We start from the raw sequence: 21329 nt of genomic DNA on the forward strand, positions 1-21329 counted from the left end.
GAGCTCCCCTGGGCTTCCGCACTGCTCGGCCCAAGAAATCCCTGCCTCCCTCGGCCCCCAACAGTCATCTCTCACTTGTGGCTTTGGGAACGCTCCTGCCCAGCTCTCCACCCCACCCTCCCCTTGCAGTCAGCTTGCCTTGATTCCTAGGGTGACTTTTCAACTCCAGGACCATGCAGCCTTTCCCAGAGAACAAAGAGGTGCCTCTTATTTGCACTCAGAAAGGGACACGCACACCTGTTTTCCTGGGCATTCACGGGGAGCGCAGCCCTGCACCGGCTGGCTACAAGCTCCGCAGAAACTCTCTGGTCTCCGGGAGGCACATGGGAGGGGCCGACGGCAGACGCCAACTTTCCCCTCACTTGTCCAGTCACTTTGGTTATTAACAGCCTTGTAGAAATAAGCTTCCCTGTCTTGAAATATGGAATGACTGAGAATACAGCCGCAGGATTTACTGCTCCGCACGGCGTACAGTTATAATTTTTACTTGGCTGCCGTGATGACAAGATTCAGTAAAGCATTAGGCCAGTAAGTCTGAATTACTCAGCTAAAATATGGGCTGTCCCTGGACACTCAGCCCCACGGAGAGGACACCTGATTAGCCTTGGCCCGTCTGGGGGCAGGGAGATGTTTTCGGGTGTCATTTCCATTTGGCTGGCTTGCCAAGGTGGGGACCAATTTGACTAGGTCCCTTGGGATGTTCGGAGGCAGGTGTAAGGAAAGGAAAACGGGCCTGGCGGCAGAGCCTCATTCAACGTCAGTCACTGCGATCTGAGATAAGGACGCTCTCCTTTTTCATTGTCTCTCTCACTTAACCTCTGTCCGGTTTCTTTTCCATCCCCTCTGGGGACAGGAGGAGGGTGGGGGGAGGAGAAGGGAAAGAGTACTTTCTTTTCAAGCCCGTAACCATTTGGATTCCAGTCTGTAAATAAAGGTTAAACGGAGAGGGAGCCGGGGGTGAGCACAATAAATGCCCACTTGAGCTTATCAGGGGTTGGCTCTCCCCCACTGGTCTGGCTCCCGGAGCCTCCCTTGAAGAAGCAGCTGCAAAGATCAAACCTTTTAGCTATTTGGTCTCCCGAATCCTATCTGACTTGGCCCCACTATCACCCACTGACATTTGAAATGTGTCTATTTAAAAAGGAAAAGAGAAAAGAGCACAAGTCGGAGAAAAAAAAAATATGCCGGCGATGCCATATCCTGCAAGGCAAGAAAAAGAAATATCCTGTGTGTGTGTGTGTGTGTGTGTGTGTGTGTGTGTGTGTGGTTTTCTGTTTGTTTGTTTTTTGTCTTGGTCTTTTCCTGTCTCTCTGCTCTCGCACTGCCACATTTATTAACAGGGTGATAATCAGGATGACTTAAACTGTCTGAATTTTTCTAGAAGACGGGAGGGATGGGGCTTGGGAAATGAATGGACTGAGCCTACCCCTTGCTTACTCACAGAACTGTGCTTTGAAGGGTGTCCTTAGGCTCTGGGGCTTGGTGGACTGGGTGAGGGAGATTGCTGGAGGAAGTTGGCTGGCCTGAGACGAAGATGACAGGCACGTCCCACAGAGGAAGGAGGGCCTTGACCTGGCCTCTGCATCCCAGACCAAGGGACGGGTCCAGCAGAGTTGCCATTTGGTGATCAAGAAGCATTAGATGTGCGCACTGAGAATCTGTCCACAGATTTCGAGAAGGGGAACGTGTAACTGGGGGTTGGCATCAGGTCTGGTGTCTGTATGTGTCTAATCCAGTGCTTTTGAGACTTGTTAAAATGTAGGTTCTGAATTGGTGGGTCTGAGTTGGGGGGGATCCCAGATGCTGCTTTTCTAACAAGCTGTGGGGTCATGATGATGCCGTTGACTGTGGGCCATACTTTGGAGAGCCAACGTCCTTGGCACAGATGTAGGAGGTGCACAAGGGGGTGTTGGGGCCTGAAGCCACAGCAGCGAGGGCAAGGGATATTCACAAGTATTGGAAATGTTTTTAGTTCTCTAAGGCAGGCCAAGGTGGCACTTAGCTTTCCCACATTTACTTGTATTTAATTCACTGGGTGTTTTAGAACCTAGAAGAGATTCCTTCCCAATAAAGAGTATATGTCTCACAGTGTTTCACAAAGTGCTGTCCCTGGATTGGCTGTCATAGACACACCTCAAGGGCTTCTTAAAACTATAGTTTCTGTGGCTTTTCCCAGACTTCTTCAGTCAGAAGCTCTGGAAGGCTGGGCTGTTGGGGGACCCAGGAATGGACATTTATCAAGTTTGCCAGCTGATTCTTGGGCACACGGAAGCAGTTGAAGTAGTACGTCCCCATGTCCAATATTTCTTTTAATCTCAATAGAGTAATAAGCATCACAGAAAAATAGAACATTTAAGAAACCAAAAAATACAAGTAACACATACATGTTCAATAGAGAGATTGAGAGAAGACAGAGAAGCAAAGACAAGATGAAATTCATCTACATTATAGTTAACATTTTGGTACATGATCTTCTGGACATCTTTCCCTATGCATTGTAGAAACAAACATGGAAATATAGTTGTAATAAAATGTTAACTTTTTTTTAAAACTCCACAATGCATTGGAAAACTCTTCAAGTCACTGCATTTCTTCCATATATATATATGTGGAAGAAATGCAGTGACTTGAATGTATATATATATATATATAGTCTCTATTCTCTGGGTGGGGAATATATATATATATATATATATTTTAAGATTTTATTTATTTGACAGAAAGAGCATGAGACGGGCGAGGGGCAGAGGGAGAAGCCGACTCCCTGCTGACCAGAGGGCCGGATGTGGGACTTGATTTTGGGACTCCAGGATCATGACCTGAGCTGAAGGCAGTTGCTTAGCCAACTGAGCCACCCAGGTGCCCCTTCCCTATATTTTAATGATACCCTATTGGATCTAACTCTTTAAAATCCATTGTCTAGGGGCACCTGGGTGGCTCACTTGGTTGGGTGTCTGCCCTCAGCTCAGGTCATGATCCCAGGGGGTCCTGGGATCGAGTCCCAAGTCGGGCTCCCTGCTCTGTGGGGAGTCTGCTTCTCGATCTCCCTCTGCCTGCTGCTTCCCTGGCTTGTGCTCTCTCTCTCTGTCTCATATAAATAAAGTATTAAAAGAAAATTGTCTATGAGTGACTTCTTGTAGTTTTATTTATTTATTTTTTAAAGATCTTGTTCATTTATTTGTCAGAGAGAGCAAAAGAGCACAAGCAGAGAGAACTGCACCAGAGGGAGAAGCAGACTCCCTGCTGAGCAAGGAGCCCAATGCAGGACTCAATCCCAGGACGCTGAGATCATGACATGAGCCAAAGACAGATGCTTAACCGGTTAAGCCAGCTAGGCATCCCTACGAATGATCTCTTTTAAACAGTGTTTCCTTAAGCAAAGTGAAGAATCTTTCTTTCCTTCCTTCTTCTCTCTCCTTCCTACCACCTTTTTAAAAATCTTTTTTCTTAAACTCTACCTTACAGGTCAGGTGACAAACAAGGTTTGAGAGTTTTGGGAAATTAATTTCCCAGGTTCTGTGGGGTCTCACCTGCTGACTTGCTGAGCCACTTCAAGAAAGGCTCATCCCTTCTCTGTGCTCTAGTTTCTGCATCTCTAAGATAAGACTAATAATGTTTACCCTTAACCCACTCACAGATACATTTCCAGAGTTTCATTATGATAAAATCTGTAAATCCCTTTGGATTACTGAGAGAGAGGACGATAAGAAAATCTAAAGCACTATTGTGATTTCTTGAGTACTTATCACAGAATTACTAGCTGATGTCCTATAGAACATTTAAAAAAAAAAAAAGCCACCTTAAAGGTCTTCACTTTGGCAAAAGATACATTTCTCAGCTCTCCTTTTGGACATGGGCATTGCACTAGCTGCAAAGGGGCAGGAGACAGAGGGGGCCTATTTATAAGCCATGTCATTTAATTCTATTTTGAATCCAGTTCCTAAAACATGAGCAGGATATAAAGCTGTATCACTAAGGTGTAACCAGAGAGGAAGAGGCAGTAGGGAATGGTACGTAGGTAGGTATGGATTTATTTACATACATGGATTGTATCTATGTAGGCTTCTGTATATGTAATATGTGTATGTGTTTATACATAAATACACATACATATATGTGCATGTATAGATATAGATTCAATACAAGGTATTAGCTTATGCAGTGGGAATGACTAAACAAGTCTTCAGGGTAGGCTTTCAGGAAGGGCAGCTCACAGGTAAGCTAGAACTTCATAGACATTGGCTGAAGCTGTTGTCCATAGGTGGGAATGTCTTTTTTCTCTGAAGAAAGTCTCAGCCTGCCTTTAAGGCCCTCAACTGATTGATCAAGGACCACCAGGACAGTCTCTCTAATTTAAGGTCAACTGACTAGAGAATGTCATTACATTTGCCAAATCCCTCCCAGCAGCATCTAGATTAGTGTTTGATTAAATGAGTGGGGGGCTGTCGTTTAGTCAAGTTGACATATCGAAGAGCTATCACAATGAGCATCTCCTCATACCACTTAGTCTCCAAAGAAAAGGATTCTTACTTCCATCCAACATGGTACCACTATCCAGCACACAACTGAAGGCAATTGTGAAATTTGCCCCCACTGTCTCTTCCACTTTCCATTCTACCACCGTACACGCTCTTACTATCATTCCTTCATAATTTGCTCATCTCCACTTGCATTAAATCCCTACCACTGATCTTTCCAAGGCCAATATTCCTCTTGGTTCATTTCTACTGGTTCTGTGACAGAAAGCCAACTTAACAATAAGATAGCAACCAACCTGTTGATGTCTTTCCTTGAAGTATTTTTCCTTAGGGATAGCTCTCCATATGGAAAGCTTACAGTTACCAGGGATAGTGCCTAACATCATTTACATAGTATTTTGTTTAATCCCCACGACAGCCCTATTCTCTGGGTGGGGAAGCAGAACCTTAGAGTGGTTGACTAAACTGTCCAAGATTACCAAGCTAGTAGGAAAGGCAAAGCTGGTATCTGTGCCAAGTGTAATTTTCTTCCAAAGACAATGCTCTTAAACACAACTAAGATTTTTGAAGGTTCCTATAACTGTAATGTTTCTTCAAGGGTGATCTGTAGGCCATCTATATCAAAATGCACTTCTGTACATGTTAAAAATGCAGATTTCTGGCCCAGCCCCACACCTAGTAAAACTGCATCTCTAGAGACAGGCATAGGATCCATTAATTTTAAACAAGCTTCCCAGGTATTTTTAGGTATTCCATGTTTGGAGCAGTTCTGCAGTAGGAGTAAAAGAAAGGATTTTCAAAGATGGATCATCTGAGCTGTTGGTAGGTTTTAATTATTCATGTTGTTGAAAAGAAGCACCGTCAAATGTGGAGAACAGCATTCTAGATGGGCTGGGGCTACCCAGGTGGAAGGCTTTCCATTGCTCAGAGAATAGGTTATACTAACTAGGGAAGTTTGCTCTTCATGAAGAATTTCCCACTTCCCATAGAGTTTTGCAAAATGGGACCCTACTAAAGTCACACATCACCTGGTCAGAGGACCGGTCCTGTCACGTATACCAGTTGCCTGACACATTGAGACACAACCATGAAATGCTGTTACAACTGTCCCCACTGCAATAAAGATGGCATTGGATAGACCAACAGTTCAGGTTACACTGCAATTCTTGGTAACAAATATATACACCAGAGATTTATAAGACCTTTTCATTACCCTGGTTTTGCAGATAAAGACAAGTATGGGGAAGGAAAGGAGCCCAAGGAATTCTGAAAGGCAATGATTAAAAAAAGAAAGAAGGGTGTGGTGGAGCTTAGTTTCATTCCCAAGCTAGATCAATCATTATTCCAAAGTGATTTTTAATCAAATCCAACATATGGTCTTTATTAATTTGGGGGCAATTCCCCTACCATCTAGTGCAATAAAAAAGGATGTTGATATCATAAAAGATTGTAACATCCCTTATCAAGCTAGCAAACAAGAAGTGTAAAATCCAAGATAATGAAATAAGTTGAATTGCTTCATTCTTCCCTCCCTGGTTTTATTGTTATTATTTTTTTTATGGCCAAAAGTTCTAAGGGGAAGAGATTCAGAGCTGGGTTATGCATAGATTGTGAGCCAGGTTCATTTCCAGGATGAAGTTGATACCAAGGGCCCAAACTTCTAACAGCCTCAGTGGGAAGAAAGCAAAGTACTATCTTTAAGCTCTAATTTGCAGGCATGATTCACCCATATTCAACTTTGTTTTTTGAAGATAGAAAAAAAAAATGTGAGCTTAGGAGGTTTTCTTTCTTTCTTTTTTCTTTCTTGCTTTTCTTCTTCTTCTTTTTAAAGATTTTAAAGTAAGCTCTATACCCAGCATGGGGCTTGAACTTACAACCCCAAGATCAAGAGCTGCATGCGCTACTGACTGAGCCAGCCAGGTGCCCCAGGAGGATTTTTCCTTGTCATTTGGTTTGACCAACTGTTGTTCCATCAATATAGGTTCATGCTGCTTTCTCTGGAGCTAAACCCAAGGACAATGGAGACTAGTAGATCTCCCATGACAGTCCCACCATGAACATTAGGTTCCTCGTCGGGGAAGGCTGGCTATCAAGGCTGTTTAGCTCTGCCACCATGAACTTCTGCAACACAGCCTCAAACTCTGACCCAGTCAGATATAGCCTGGAAGAGTGAGGTTGGTAATATAGGTGGAGATGACCCATTACTTCTGAGAGTTGCTAATCTACTATTGAGACTGGGAGGGAGGGGCAGGGGAACAACATTGGTGGGGTGCTGTGCTAAAAATGTTTACGTAGGTATCTTACCCATCTTCTTAAACATCCTGTGAGGCAGGCATTATTGCTAACTGCTCATAAATGAAGACCCTGTGTCTCAAAGAGTTTCAATGATCCACTCAAGTTCATACAATTTGTTGGTGGTAGCAGAGAGCTTCCAACCCAGACCTGTCAGACTGGGAAGCCCAGGTTTCTGCCGTCTACTGGTACCTGTGAAGGTGATCACCTCCAGCTACTGTGGCAAGGGGAGAAGCCAGAAGGCAGGTGGCAAAGGATGCAGGGAATCTTTCTGTTCCATTTCTGTTCTTACAGCACTTGGTACAGTGAGGTTTGGGGAGTACAGTGAGGTTTAGCTCATGTCACCTGCCTCTCTCAGGAGAGCTTGAAATTGGCTTTTCCATGAGGGAAGCTGGTTAGTGTAGAGCTTGCCAAGATGAACGATGCCTTTTTGTGGGCCAGGTTTGTGTTTCAGAGAAAAAATCCTGACCCACAGATTTTTTTTTTTTTTCTGCCAAACCGCACTCCTCAGGTGTGCCAGTCATCCTTAGCACAAATGTTCAAGAGGAATGACCATAGAGGCGCTAAATCATAAAGAAGAAATGGTCATGTCTTATTTTGTGGATGAAGGGATATCTTAGCTCCCGCTGCTGTAACAAAAACACTACAGACTGAGTGGCTTAAAGAACCAATATTTATTTCTCACAGTTCTGGAATCTAAGCTTCTGAGATCAAGGCACTGGCAGATTTGGCTCCTTGGTGAGAACTTTCTTCCTGGCCGTCTCCTCATAGTGTCCCCAGAGGACAGAGAGAAGGAGAGCAAGCTCTGGTCTTCTCAGAAGCACTAGCAGTTTTAAGGGTGAGTAAGGACTAAGCCCAATCTGAGGGGCCTAACTCATGACCTCATCTAAACCTAATTAGCTCCCAAAGGGCTCACTTTCAAGCACAGTCCCATTGAGTGTGAGGGCTTCGTCAGGGAGGAGGGAACACAGACATTCAGTCTATACCGGGGATGCAGTCTTGCCATCAATGAGAGGAGGTCGGCCATTTTCTGTTCTCCCGATCTAATCTGTGGGAGGCAGGCCAGGGAGGGGACTGGCGCCTGAGATCAAGCAGACAGAGACAGAGCTTCCCCTCTACTTTTGATGCTCTTGAATTGCTTTCAACCCAAGGATAGGCCTCACAGATGCTTTTCAGGGGACTCTAAGAAAAGCTTGCAGGGATTTTTTCCAGCTGAATGAAGTGCTCTTTCAGGCCTTAGTAATGGGGCACATTAAAAAAAAAAAAAAAATCTTTTCCAGTCATCCTTAAGTAATTTTTCCAATCTTGATGCCTGGACTAGAAGAATTTCCTTGCAACCTCAGCCTCCTGTTTCTAAATGTCGAGAAGTATCTCAGGATAGTTTGTGGAATGCCCTGTGTGATATGTGGTGCTTGAATTAAAAAAAAAAAAAAAATCAACATTTAAGGCACATTTCTTTGATTAAAATGCAAGAGAAGAGCGCACACCGTAGATAGAGTTTGGCAGACGAGGCTTCTCACTAATAGGGCTAACAATTTAGAAGAGAATGTCATCAATTGTAATATAAGTTTACTTTTCATCTAATGAATTTTAATGGCAGCTTTCACCATGAACTCCAGGAATCCGTAAGAAACAGGAAAACCTGCCTTGAAACTTATTTGAGAGTCGCTAAAGCAAAGTCTCCAGTATTATCTCCGCTCCATTTCTAAAACACGTTATTTTCTCACAAAACATTTATAGCACAAAGAATATTCATCATATTGCTGTACTCCCTGCAACCTGAATGCAGACTCTCTTTTGAGAAGTCTGATTTTTTTTTTTGCATATCTTATTTTGTTATTCAAATGATGAAGCATATTTTGCAAGGAGTTACACCTTTTTAGAGGCAGATTTTGTTCTGGAAAATGGTGCAGCATTTCCATTTTGCACTTCTTTACATAACTGGCTTTTTTGTCAGCAAATGTGACTGTGTTTGACAAACCAGTCCTGTAATCTGTCCTTGCAAGCAGTGGGCTACAGTGTTTCTCAATCTCTAATTGGGAGGATAGGTAAGAAAGGTAAGAATGTAAAATGGACAGGGTTTTCTCAAGATCTTGAATATTTCCTTCACCAGATTTGGACTCAAAATATAGACCCTTGTCATCTAAAGGTCATCTTTGACCTTGACTTAGCGTTCAGGTTTAAACCTGACTGTTTTCCTGATAAAGCTGTGTTACCCATTAGCTATGATGGAGCGTGGCCAGACCACACCAGCTCACACTGACCTCAGCTCACCTGACTGTAGAGGTTCTACTGAGAGGAGGAAACCCAAAGCTTCCCTTTTTATTGTCTTTTCAAGTAGAATTTTTGACATTAGGAAGTAGCATTTTGCACTCATCAAATATAAAAAATCTCAGGACTTCCAGCCAGGTGCTTTTGAGAGAGGTGAGCTGTAGAATACCTTGTACAGACATTGCCCTGCCAAGCTCTAGCCCCTACCCTCACAGATCCCACACAACCCCTCTAAATAGCCGGGCTATTGCACTGCACAACAGTAGGAGGCACTGTTCCCATCGTGCTGTAGGAACAGCACTCCTGGGCTGAGGCGAGTGTTGCCTCCCGAGTTGTGTATCAGAGTAGTGCTACTTGTCACATTAAAACAAAGTCAGTCTCACCATCGGAAAAGATAACTTTCCAGAAATCTTCATGGTTCTATGCCATGGGGGGGTTTTCACTGTCTTTTGTAAGGAGGTCCTCAACTCTTCTCTAAAGACCTTGAGGCTGGGGCACCTGGGTGGCTCAGTGTGTTAAGCCTCTGCCTTTGGCTCAGGTCATGATCCCAGGGTCCTGGGATCGAGTCCCGAATTGGGCTCTCTGCTCGGCGGGGAGCCTGCTTCCTCCTCTCTCTTTCTCTCTCTCTCTCTGCCTGCCTCTCTGCCTACTTGTGATCTCTCTGTCAAATAAATAAATAAATAAAATCTTAAAAAAAAATAAAAATAAAAATAAAAAAACCTTGAGGCTACACCTCTGGGTGCTTCCCCAAATGCCATAATGAATTGTATTAGTTTTCTATTGCTGCTATAACAACCGATCACAAACTTGATAGCTTAATGAAAATGTTTTATCTTCTAGTCCTGTAGGTCATAAGTCCAGGATGGGTCTTACCGGGCTAAAAGGTAGGCTGGCTGTGTTCCTTTCCATTGGCTCCAAGGGAGAATCCATTTTCTTGCTCATTCAGGTGTTGGCAGAGCTGAGTTCCATGCTGTTACAGGAATGAGATCTCGCCCCAGCCCTTTCTCATTCTGTCTGCTCCTAGACGCCTCTTCTGGTCCTAACACGTAGATTCCCATACCACAGGGCAGTTACAGAGCATCGAACCCATCTCATGCCACCGTCCCTCTGGCCTTCTGGCATGGACTGGCTCTCTCATCCCAGTCCTCTGCTTAAGGACGCATGTGATTGGATTGCACCCACCTGGATAGTGCAACATAATCCCCCCATCTCCAGGTCCTCAACCTTAATCACACCTGTAAACTCCCTTTTGCCAAGGAACGTAACATAGTCATGGTGTCCTGGGATGAGGATGAGGCTATCATTGGGAGCCCATTCTTCTGCCTACCATGTTACTGATGTAATTATTTGACCTTTCCAGCTGGTTAAACAATAAAGCCAATTATTTATTGAGAACCTACTGTGTTGTAGACAATATTAAATGTTATTGCTTTTCTCCATCCATAGACATAGATCTCCTCATTTAATCCTTTCAGTGACCCTGAGAGGTAACATTGCAATCAGCTGCAAGGAATGGAAGCCCCAATCACTTCTACTTTATTGTTTTAAAATAGGAAAAGGAGCTAGCAGTTCAATTATGCCTTCAGGATCTCTTTCTATCTTTGTTGAGAGGTAGAATGCTGTAGAAATTTCTAGCATGGACCTTGCAGCCCACTGCATGGCTTTGTGCAAGCTTCCTCCTCAACGAATGGGTTGGGACCATGCGGTTGGTGGAATAAGGGAGTTAATACATTTAATGTGCTCAGAACCAAGCCTGGAGCGTATTAAATACTCACTAAGTGCTGACTATTTTAAATTATCTCTGCATGCTGAATGTTACTTAGCATGTTGGCTTTTGGCTTCATATTTTTATGCTTAACACCTCCTGGTAGCAAGATGATTGTTGTACTTCCAGCTATGACTGGAAGGAAAAGGAAGAAACAAGTGAGAAAAAGAGAGAGATGTGATGTGCTGTTTGTATCAGGAAACCAAAAGTTTCCCAGAAATCCCCAGCCACTCATTGGCCAGGCAAGTGAGCCTTATGACCTTCCTTATATCAAAGGAAAATCTGAGAAAGCAAGCTTTTTTCTCTTCTTTTCTTTCTTTCTTTATTTCATATAATAAGTCATCTGGTTGGGCAGACATTCATTCAGTCACAAACAGTGACCCATCCTTTGGTCACTGTTTCCCAGTCTTCCAAGAAAAGGGTGACCTTTTCAGTAAAGAAGGAAAAGAAGTGTTAGAAGGGACTAGCGGGGACTCTAGGGTTGGTCGTGGGTACACATTGGTCAGTGTGAAGAAGTCTTGGCTGCACACAGGGCAGAGATTTTGATGAGAGGCTGGCTAGAGGAACAGAGATGGGGGAGAGACTTGGACAATGGAGATTATTATGGGATGCACTGTGTCCCCCTCAGAAGATATGTTCAAATCCTAAACCCTAATACCTGTGAGCGGCGACTTCTTTGGAAATAGGTCCTTGGCAGATACAATCGAATGAAAATGAGGTCATACTGGATTAGGTTGGATCCTAGTCCAGTGCTTGGCATCCTCCTAAGAGGGAAATTTGGACCCAGAGACCCACAGGTAAGATGCCATGGGATGACAGAAGCAGATTGAGGCCTGTACTAAAGCGAAAGCAATTCCAAGGCTTTGGGGAAAGTCAAGAGGAAAGCTTCCATTTGGTGCCTGTCATACTTGGGTACAATCTGGCTTGTCTCTGGCTCCAGCAAGAGACCAAGCCAAATGTCCCTGCAGTCACCTACTGCTAGGGGATGAGAGCAAAAAAAAAAAAAAAAAAAAAAAGAGCCCAGGGACCCCTGGCAGAACTCCAACCAGAGCAAGGCAAAAGGCCAGGCAAGATCCTCCTTGGGGGAACCTACCTCGTCAGCACAGTCTCTACTCTTAGAACATTCCGGCCTTGTTTCATTCATCTACAGGTTACCCTGAAACCCTAGGGTTCAGACAAACAGCTTGCATCCTCTAGAAGTTACTCTACCTTGTGGAAGCCTCAGAGACCCGTGGGATACCTCTTCGCTGGCTTAGCACAGTGTTTCCAACTTCATGTTTTGGCCACGCCATGGCTGTTACTATATCCATTTGTACCATTATTTACTTAGTATCTACCTAAATAATTTTATTTTTAACAATTTATTTATTTTTAGAGAAGGAGAGTGTGTGAGTGGGGGTGGGGGGCAGAGGGAGAGGGAAAGAGCGCTATGTGGTGCTTGATCTCATGACCCCGAGATCATGACCTGCGTCAAAATCAAGAGTCAGATGCGCCACCGACTGAGCTGCCCAGGCTCCCCTTAGATAATTTTATTTTTAATGAAAACTTACCTCACTACAGTAAGTGAAAAAAAAAAAAAAAAGCCAGGATAATTTTGTCCTAAATAGAAGAAAATTATAAAATTCTTAAAAGATTTTATTTATGTATTTGACAGAGATCACAAGTAGGAAGAGAGGCGGGGGGGGGGGGGCAGGCTCCCCGCCGAGCAGGGAGCCTATGTGGGGCTCAATCCCAGGACCCTGGGATCATGACCTGAGCTGAAGGCAGAGGCTTTAACCCACTGAGCCACCCAGGCGCCCCGAAAATTATAAAATTAATACCATTTCATTAATTCAATGAAAGCAAAACCGAGTTATTAAACTCAAGCTAGAGCCTGCAGAAGTCTGAGGTCCGCTCTCTGTTGATAAGAGATTAGCAAGTTGTAGAGGGGTGCTGAAGACCCACCAGCAATTCACCAGGTCTCCTTGTAGGAGGCAGAGATTTAGAAACGAAATGCTTTCTTGTGGCGATTGTGTGCTCTTTGCCACTTAAAGACAGATTCTTTGCAAATCAGGACCAGTAATGGTAAATAACATGGATCCTCCTTCTGCTGATACCATAAGTGCTTGATGTGCATTGTTTCATGTCATCTGCCCACCACCTGGGAGGTCGGCATGATCATCACACTTCTGAGGCGGCCGCTGAGGACTCAGGAGCCAGGTGGGTCACCCAGGTGGCCCATGCCAGGAGCCACTTGTAGCTCACCTACCGCAGTGCCGGCCCTGGGAGGGGTATATCCTCCCACGGAAAACTGGGGAGGGGGCGCTGCACCTGCCAGTTAGCACACTCCAACCTTGGCTCAGCGTGACTGTGTCATCAACCCTACTGCAGTGAGTTCCCAGAGGCAGGGTGATGGGGCGGATCGGAGTGACAAACAGCAGTAAGGTCTTAGCGAAAGCCCCGGGAGCTGGGGGATGTGCTGCTAAGGAGGGACCGAGATGCCCCAATGCCAGGTGCTCAGGAGGGACCTCACTGCTTCTCAACCCAGCATGGTGGGACCTGGCAGCTGCGAATACTCAAATTCCCCACCCCCCCAAGCCTTTCGTGGCACAGACCTGGCTTGTGTGTTGGGCGCGCGGGAGTGGGGGGGGGGCGATCTATGAGTGGAGGACAAATTCCGTGTCTCAGACAAAACCAGGGTTCACACATCTGGCGACTGCACCACAGTCGGTACACCTGCAGATAGTCCTAGGCCCATCGCTCTCCTGGGGTCTCTGCTGGGGGCCTGCATCCTGTGATTTTGCAGAACACAGCCCAGAGAGCAGGAGACTTTGAACGTGGGTCCCACTGCGGCGGGGCCGCAGCTCTCCGAGGCTTCCCTTTTAAAGCCAGGATGGAATAAAACAAAAAACAAAACAAAACAAAAACAACAAAAAAAAAAGAAAAAGAAAACAAAGCAAAAAACCCAAAACCACCATGAAGAGGCACAGCCCCAGGCCAAACACTGCCACACTGTGAAGGTCAAGAGAGGGTCAGAAGAAAAACGGATATTGAAAGGCCACCTGGAGAGCAGAGCTGGGTCGGTCTCCATCACCCCTCCCCACCCTGCCATCGCACACCTGGGGGCGAAAAGAGGGGGGACGGAGAGCGGGGGGGTGGGGGGGGGGTTGGGGGGAGCAGAGGAGGGGTGGAGGACGGTGTGGGAGGCGGGATGGTGGGAGGAGACAAAGCCAAGGCTCCACTTTCCAATCAAAGGGATTTGGACTCCGGGGTGGTAAAGCCACAGGGAGCACGGAATGGGGAAAGGTATAATATGGCCAGAAACTGCTTAAATAAAGCTCAGGGCTGGGGCGGAGCTTCACTCTCCATCAATCAGAGGGCGACACCCCAGATCTCTCTGAAGATCAGCAAGACCGTGCGCGTGGGGCTGGGGCGGCTCTTTAATGGAATCGACCGCGCTTTGAGTGAAAATATAGCCGTGACTGCAGAACGGAGGTGGCTGCCCGGGAGGAAAATCCCGTAAGGAACCCGCACATTTCCCAGGTGATGAGAACGCCGAGCGGTTCTGAGCTGGGAAGCCTTGGAAAACAATTAGCCAGAGAAGCCAGATAACCTGTTGAAATTATGGCCCTGCACTTTACTGCTCTTAATAAATTTCCTGGCAGCCTCTTTCCACCGCAGAGTCCTGCTCTGTTTATACCTTTCCTAGTTGGGGGAATTAAGTCATCAAAGTTTCATCTACCTGTCTGACTTCAGCCAGAAGTACAACTTATTGGCCTGGATACCTTTCAAAACTGCTGTCTACATAGATTATCATTTAATATAGAGTGGAACGAACACAAGGCTGCCTGTTTCTTGAGTCTCAAATGTCAGAATCTGCGTTTACAAGTTCTGAATTTTCTTCGATGTTGCACACACTTTTGATGGTAATCACCGTGGAGGTTTTGGAGAATTAAAAGAAACTGTGCTGAGATTGGCTTTTCATCTCCATGGGGGTAGCAAGGAGAATCATGGGGCCAGAGCTGCCTTTACTAGCCACGTTACTAGCCACAGCTGTTCTTAGTCTCTTGAGGCTTCACTTTTCTCATCTGTAAAATGGGGTGAGTGTGTTCACTTTGCTGGTGTGAAGAAGAAATGAGATGAATGTAGGGAAAGCCACTATCACAGCTCCTGAACACTTGGTAAATATTAGCTCTCCCCTCTTTGGTAAGAGCTGGTGATTTGATGAATTTTTCCAGTTCAGTCTGCATAGTGCTTTCATGTGCGCTGGCTTTCTGTAAATACTCTTTCGTGGAATGATTCCCCCTCCCCTCACCAAGCGCCAACATCCCTGGAGTCCTTAAGTCATTTATTCTTGTAGGGTCTGGAATCCCAAAGGCAATTTACTGATTTACTTAAGGCTCTGTTTTCTCATGGAGTTTGAGGATTAAATGAGATAAATTATGAAAATCCTTTTGACCAGGATCTGGCACTTGCTAGGCACTGAATACATTAGCTATTATCAGCACTAACCTCCCAGCCCTGTTACATAACCTATATTCCTTCTCTCCCCCAAATCATACATAGTCAGAGGGTTCCTGTCTCTGTGTGGATGCTTGCTTTCTCTTCTGTAGCTGGAAAGCTGATAGCCTTCCTTGCCAGGCCTGTTGACAGTCTTCTCATCCTCTTAGGCCACGTCGGATGTCACATCTTCCATATAACTGACACGATCCTGTCCACACCAAAGTCAGAATCCAGATTTCCCTGGAAGCGTATGCCTCCCGCGAGCACGCACCACGGTCAGCCCTGAGTTTTGTGTACACGCAGGACCTCGAGGGCAGAGTCAAAGCCTAGTCCACATCTGGGATTCCCTGCAGTGTTTTGTAATGTTTGACCTGAAGTAGCTGTTGGGCTGCAGCTGAATTGCACTTTACTTTTGTTCTTCTTGTTTCATGGATGAGGCAGAAGAGCGATGAAATCCAGGGATGTTAGGTTTCTGTTAAAGCTCTTTTTCTATGGTGTCACACACCGATTAACATGCAGCAAACTTAGGTATGTGGGCTGCTTTGGGGAGGGACGGTCACAAACAGCCAGATAAGGCTTCAGTGGAAAGGATGATAATTAAACATTAAACATTGAGGCAGAAGCATCTCTCCTCCTCTTCCAGAGGACAGGGGCCATGCCTGATGACCTCTGAGAGGCTGGTGATTAGAGAGGAACAGGTATGATGTACAAAACTGGGCCACAGGCCCAGGAAGGAGCTGGAGAGACACCCACCCACACTGCGAAGCAGAGAGCCCACTCAGGAGGTAGCCACCCAGTGCCAGGAACATAGGAGGTTCTCAAAAAATACTTCATGAATAAAGAGAAAGTCATCTTTCTCCTTTGGGTGGCCTTCAGTTACCTGATTGGCTTCTTCATGCCTCAGTTTCTCTGGGTGTAAAATCAGTATGAACCGATGTTCTTTGACTACGTGAGAAGCGAAAATGACTGTGATCACAAAACATTCCACATGCACGGTAAACAATGATTAGTGAAAACAAACATGGCCGTGGACAAAGAAATCTCAATTGTCAAGACATTTACAAAGTAATCTCCGGTTTCTTTGGATACACCTAAAGAGCATTCATTAAATTTTTATTTTAGTACCATTGTTTGTAGGACTCAGTTTCCTTATAGGAAGTCAAGGAGCCCTCCAGTTCCCCACCTACAGTTGCTGAAAGGAACAAGTAATGCAAAGCACTTGCCTAAAATCCAAGGAATTATACAATAATAATAGTAATCATCTGTCACTAAAAGTCTTTCCATCTTAGTAGGTTGTAGTAATACATTTTCTCTTTACTTAAGTCTCTCTTTACTCTCTAAATAATGCATTACCCATTGCATTTACAATTTCCTAGCCTGCTTCGTGTTTTAAATTAGAGTCTGGCCTGCCCACGTGAGCTAACACCTTTTACCTCAGGAACCATACCGGGCCATCTTTAACAATAGGACTTGGAGATTTATGGTTTGGGCTGCAAGGTGGAATGTTAGCAGTGCACGGCAATTCAGAAAAAGGACCCTCACACCTCATTTCTTCATTCAAATGAATTCAGCAAATATTTCTTGAGCATCGAGTCAGAGCCAGGCAATGTGTTACAAATACGATACTCTTCAGAAGGCCACACAGACATGGAAACTAATCATCGTAATAGAGGCAATAAAAGTTTTACTGAGGATCTGCAGAAAACATCTCGGTAACATTCAGGTTGGAATGACCTCGCGGGGCTCGGGAGGAGGGCTGCGGCAGGCATCTTGGTGAGGTTGGTGGCCGATAACTGAAACCCTTCCAGCAGACCAAAAGGGACTTGAACCCTTCCAGCAGATCGAAAGGGACTTGATGTGGAAAGTTAGGGGCTTACAGAATTCTTCGAAGGGCTAGAGAAGCCAGCTCTAGGCAGGCCTTCTTGGAGGACATCTCTGAACAGTGCCACAGAACGGGGTCCCCAAAGAAGTTGTGAACTCGAAGATGGGAAGACGCTCCGGCCTGTGGCACAGAATCGCGTTGCCTCAGCTGGGATCCGTGGTCACAGGACGGATGACCCTCACACAGCCTTTCGATACCCAGGAAGCGAGAGGCCATTCTTGCAGGAAATCAAATGCCTCTGCTGCCTTGTTTGCCAGCAGAAGCATGCCTGGTCCTCGGTTCCACCCCGCGGAATGTTCTGCCTGATCAGTAGGCGCTGGAACTGCTGAGGAACCATGGCTGTGAGGGACGGCAGGAAGTGTGGTCTCCAGGGCGAGCACTGCTGTGCAGTAGGGCATGTGCAGGAGGGTGGGATGGATGTGAGGCGGCCAATCTCCAGTTCCCGCCTTGGAGTCTTCATAAAGAGCTGCTAGATCTGGGCCTGGAGGGACGAACGAGGAGCCACAGATGAAGGGCGCTTGGAGCGGCTCTGTTTATTGTGTGTTACCATGGGACCGAGCTGGGAAAGGCACACCTGGCTCAAATAAGTAAAAGTAATTTGGAAATAACAGTAGCACGGGATAGAAAGCTGGGAGCAGCAAGACATGAAGGGGGAGGGGCTCAGGGGACTGGTTCTGGGGGCTCGGGGCTTTTGACTTTAGGCTGTTAAATAAGAGGGAGCCACGAAAAGGTTTTAAAGAATGTGCGTGTACCTGTGTGTGTGTGCGCATATATGTGTGCATGAGTATGTGTGCTAACGTGGAGGCAAGGGTTAATTTTCTTTGACTGCCGGATATGTTTTCTACAGTGGAGTGCTGGTGAATGTTGAACAACGGCCTCTTCAGAGGAGAAAGAAGAAGTCTCCGTCTGTAGGCCATGCTGAATTCTGTGTTGTAAACGCCTCCCCCATGGCCTCTGTCAAACTACCAAGTGGTATCACTGGACATGGCGTCGGGGAGAGGTGTGGATGGTGGGCCCTCGGGAGCTGGCTTGATCTGGCTCTGGAACCCTTGTATATGTCATGGGAGTTAATTCTCAAGGCAAGCCCCTAAGATGTGGAGTGGTTCCATTTCACAAATGGTGAAGCCAAGGCCTAGAGAGATCAGTATTTACACAACCGATTAGTGCTTAAACCTGGTCTTAGATCCAGGTCTGCCTGTTTTCAGAACCAGTGTCTTTCAACAAGACTATGCTGCGTCTGGAAGAGTAGCATACATCGTCTGATCTCCACTCCAGCTCAAATCCTTCGGAGGATAGAGCCGTAGCTGGTACGGTAATGGGAAAGAGTTCTAGACAATATATAGGCAAATGGGTATGTATGTGTGCCAATCAAGTTTTATTCACCAGCGCAGGTGCTGGGTCTGTATAGTATAGAGGTGGTTCGGAAGGAAGCATGGTCGGAGGTAGACCACTGAGAAGGCTAGTGAACAGGCTGGATGAGAAGCAAGGGGCTGAGCCAAGGCTGGGTGTCAGGAAGCAGGGACAGATCGGGTTCAGTGGCGAGCCTTCCAGCGTATCAGATGGAGATGGGTGGGAGGAAGGGGCAGAGTTGTAAATGGGAAGGCACGGATCATTTCCAGGTTTCTGTTTTGTAGCTGTGAACATGGTGGGGCCATTGGCCAGGACAGAATCATGAGAAGCAGGTTTCTTAGGAGAAAGCTTTTGCTTCCAGTTGGAGGATGTTGAGTCCAAAGGGTCTATAAAAGTTCAAGCGGGGACGATCGGTGGGAAAGTGGTAATGCACATGCCTGGGAGATAGCTCTGAGCTGGAGATTATGAGCAAATCTCTCCGGAGATGGTAGCTGAAATCTTGGCTGTGAATGAACTTGTCCAAGAGTCGGGGGAGGTCTGAGGACAAGCTAATAAAGAGGCTTGGGACACAGGGATGGTCGCAAGGGGAACCCACTCAGAATCATGATTCCATAGGCAAGGTGAGAACATTGCCAGCATGAGAAGGAGGGGTCAGCTGGGTTGGATGCTGTGATGAAATGCCTACATCGCACTTCAAGAATGAAGGACAATTCGGGGGACCCAGGGTGCTCAGTCAATTAAGCATCCGTCTCTTAATTTCAGCTCAGGTCATGATCTCAGGGTTGCAGGATCAAGCCCAGGGTTGGACTCCATGCTTAGTGGAGAGTCGGCTTGGGATTCTCTACTCCTCCCCTACCGCAAATAATAAATAAATCTTAAGAAAGAAAGAAAGAAAGAAAGAAAGAAAGAAAGAAAGAAAGAAAGAAAGGAAGAAAGAAAGGAAGAAAAGGACTATTTTCCCAACCTCTGTGAATACTTCTCAAAGATTGTCCCCAGCTGTCAGCCCCCTTTGGGGATTGCCTTACTGGAAGAGAACTGCCCGGTCCTGGGTCCCACATTCTCCTCAAGGGTAGCCAATACCCGCCCTGCTTTCTTGCTCTGCCTTCTGTGGGTACTGAGCCCAAGGGCCCTCTCAAACAAATGGCCTGTGTGCTTGTCTCCAACTTGAGTGTGTTTTTTGGGAGACTGGCATGTGCTAGAGGCTTTCTCCTCATATTCTCTGTCCGACGATGTTGCTGTTCAAGGGTGATCAGAACCAAACCAACCTATTCGTTCATCCCATCCTAAAACAAACAGGTGGGGAATGAAAACCAACACTCTGGTGTCTTACTGACTGAATAAAGCTTTATTTTAATGCAAAATAAAACGAGAAAAATTTATATATTCATATATAACAACATCCAAAATGTTTTCTGTGGTACAAATGGGATCATCCTAAAAAGCCTGTAAGAAATTCTTTCTCCGCCCCCGTATGCCAAAATACGATTTCACATAATTTATCTTCAGAACTTATGACCAGACTTGGTGTCATAAAAGCACAGGAAAACACTAGAAGAAGTGACTGTATAAACAGTAGGGCTTGTTTTTATGTTCCAGTAGTAAACAGCACGGCAGTCCACACCGAGGGAAGAGAACACTCTCCCAGAGCTGAGTCAGGAGACAGTCTTTGGGGTTAGTTCACTCGGCACTCCAGGCTGGTGAGTTAAGCCCATCTTTAAAAGTCGGGCACTGTGTGATTCTATTACTATTTAAGAACATGAGGGAGAAGAGAGTTCCCCTTAGAAGTAGTAGCTGCATATCAGATTCTAGGCTTATTTTAGATATCTACCTTTTATTCTCCTTTTTTTTTTTTTTTTCAGAGAGGTGACTTTGTAGGGATGCCTTATGGAGACTCTTCTTTCTGGTCTCATTGTGGCATCATTTCCCACTAAGTCCGTGCAAACTGGGAGTGCAGAGAAATACTCCTGTGGCTGTTTCTAGATCCAACTCCCTCCCGCCTAATTGCATGAAATCTGGACTTTTTGTTGCTCCTGGACTCAGAAAGCAGTAGGGTGTCTACCCAATTTAGCACCAATTTGAAGGCGGTTCATTGCGGATTTCAGAGTTTCATGCCTATGGGAATTTTATAGACACACATTCTTATCCAAACTCTGCAGATCTCTCCATCCCCCTGAAAGGCTGAAATGTTTCTCCAAAGAAAGCAAATGCTGGGGTTATAGGTTACAGGAACAAATAATTTTTAAAGGCTGGGTGCTTATGCATATAGAATCTATGCACCTTATCAGGTGCATTTCCTTATGAAGACAGTTCAACAAGTTCAGTAGTCTTTAAAGGAAATAGTGAACCACGTTTTGATTTTATTTAGTTGGTGGCACAAGCAAAGCTACAAGGAAGTTGCACACATCCTTTATTGGGCAGCAGGCACAGTTTGCTCTGTGGGGTGACAGTTGATCTGTGGGTCTCACCATGCTCATGCTTATAAGATCTTTGCTCCATGCTGTCCTGTGGGGTCAATGCACGTTGACATACAAATCTAAGAATAATGAACTTCGTGGTAATTTTATTTTCCAATTTTTGTTTGTTACTCAATTATGACTTAAGAAGATGCACCTGTCTTTGAGATTGGCTTTTATCCACTGATGTAATATCGTGGGGAAGCAATTTTCTACCAAGAGCGATATTGCCACAGTCCAATGGCGCATGGGGTTAACAAGATGCAGAGTTTTCCTCCCTGGCAGAGGACTGAATTCTCCTGCACCTCAAAGTTTTCAATGGTCTGCTCCCTTTCCTATCTCTCCTCCTGCAGAAA

This window comes from Mustela nivalis, assembly GCF_964662115.1.
Source record: "Mustela nivalis genome assembly, chromosome: 11".
Taxonomy (NCBI): domain Eukaryota; kingdom Metazoa; phylum Chordata; class Mammalia; order Carnivora; family Mustelidae; genus Mustela; species Mustela nivalis.